The sequence below is a fragment of the Meles meles genome, chromosome 8, assembly GCF_922984935.1.
Source record: "Meles meles chromosome 8, mMelMel3.1 paternal haplotype, whole genome shotgun sequence".
NCBI lineage: Eukaryota > Metazoa > Chordata > Mammalia > Carnivora > Mustelidae > Meles > Meles meles.
This window is the reverse complement of record NC_060073.1, coordinates 632,678-634,854: the sequence shown is the minus strand read 5'-3', so window position 1 is coordinate 634,854 and position 2,177 is coordinate 632,678.

Sequence of the window (2,177 nt, the reverse complement as noted above, 5' to 3'; positions counted from 1 at the left end):
TTTTTTTTAAAGTGATCTCTATGCCCGACATGGGGCTTGAACTCATGACCCTGAGAGCAAGAGTCACATGCTCCGCCGAGAGAGCCAGCCAAGTGCCTTACTTAGGGACACTTATGTAGCCGTCCCAGAGGGGCGGCCCCAGGTTAGTGTTGCACGGCTGGCCAAATGCTCTGAGGTGGGGTGCTTTGGCTCTGAGGGTGTCCCCAGAGCATGCAGGGGTCATTCAGTTGGCAGAAGGAAAGCTTGTCTTTGCACCGCCCCTTGCTCCATGTGGGCGTATACCTGCCCTCTTCTGCCCCCCCGCCCCCGGGGTGCCCGTGCCCATTGCAGACAAGTAGGGGACAAGGAGGAGAACAGTGTGAGGGCCAGACCTGGGCTTGAAATTCAGAGCCTGAACCTCTGTCTGGGTACCCCACACCCAGCCCAAGTAGGGTGGGCTGCCTCAAAGGCAAGAGGGCCAGGAATGGGGGGGCTTGGTTGGACCCTGTGTTTAGGGACCGGGCAAGGGGGTTATATTCCAATTAACATTCAATTTAAACAGGATTTAATTTATTGAAGTTACAAATTCAAAACTTAACTTCTGGAGCGCCTGGGTGGCTCGGTCCTTGGGCTTCTGCTGTTGGTTCAAATCATGATCCCAGGGTCCCAGGATCCAGCCCCGCATTGGGCTCCCTGCTCAGCGGGGAGCCTGCTTCTCCCTCTCCCTCTGCCTGCTGCTCTGCTTACTTGTGCTATCTCTCTTTCTGTGTCAAATAAATAAATAAAATCTTGGAAAAAAAGAATTCATACATTTGATAGATTAAAATTTTGAATGCGGTGAACCCCAAGATGTCTCAAATGTTCCTGAAACATGAAATACCAAACATGTCCAGGTTTCATTTACTATGTGGGCGCTAACACTGTGGTTCTGCTTCACTTTAAACCTTACTGTGGGGGCGCCTGGGGGGCTCAGTGGGTTAAGCCTTCGGCTCAGGTCATGATCTCAGGGTCCTGGGATGGAGCCCCACATTGGGCTTTCTGCTCAGCAGGGAGCCTGCTCCCCCCCACCCCGGTCTGCCCCTCTGCCTGCTTGTGATCTCTCTCTTTCTCTGTCAAATAAATAAATAAAAATCTTAAAATAAAATAAAACAAAATAAACCTTACTGTGGCTGAAACTTGTGGACCCATTCAAAGTCAGTTTTCTAGCCAGGTTCTAGGGCCCCTTGGCATCCACCAGCAGGGAGCCTGAGACCCCAGAACGCTGCCCCGGGGGCGGGGGGAGCGGGTTTTGCACTGTCCCTCCTTCCTGCCTGCTCTTGAGTTTCAGGCAGTGCTGGCTCAGAGCGAACCCCAAGTGGACTTTGCTGCTCTTCTGCTCTGAAGACCTCTGACCCCAACAGGAGCTCATTTCGACACTGAATCATGCCTGAATGCCTTTCTCACTAGACCTTTGATACTACGGTGTCTCCTCAGCATTCCCAGGACTGAGCAGGTACCTGGGCACCTAGCAGAGCTGACTGGGGTCCTCTCCACAGCTCTGCCTGACCTGGGGTCACTACCCAAAGGTCAGGCCGCAGGGCTGAGCCCGCTGCCAGGAACAACGAGCTGCCTGTGGCCACGGGCACATAACGTGGGTCAGCGCTCGCAGCGGCTCCAGGCCTCTCCGGGAGGACTGCGGAGGGTCAGCTGGCAGGAAATATGGGGAAGAGAAAGAAGGAAACAGGACTAGGAAGACAGAGAGCGAAGATCGGTTCAGAAAGCCGCGTCTCGGCGGCGGAAATGGGGAAGCGAGCCAGGCCGCGCCCTGGGGCTGGAGGGGCAGAGCCGGGCGGGACGGCCGTGCGGTCTTCTGCGGGAGACTGCCCGGAACAGCTAGGGATGGGGGCGGGGGCTGCACCCACAGTAAAACGCCTGGCGACGAGAATCGCTGGCCACGTCGTGCCCAGTGCCCGCGGTGCCCATTCCTCCCGACCGCGCTGGGCCGGAGGGGGTTCTGCCTGCCTCTGGGGGGGCTCCGGCCTGCGGGAGCTGCCGCCGGCCGCCGCAGACCCTGGAGGCAGGACGGAGCCCCGCGGCTCGGTTGGCGGAGGTGTCCTCCGTCCCCGACCGCGTCCTGCACCAGACCCGCCCCGGCCCCGCCCCCAGCCCCGCCTCACACCGGGGACCCCGCCCCCGGGCTTCGGCTCCGCCCCAACCCC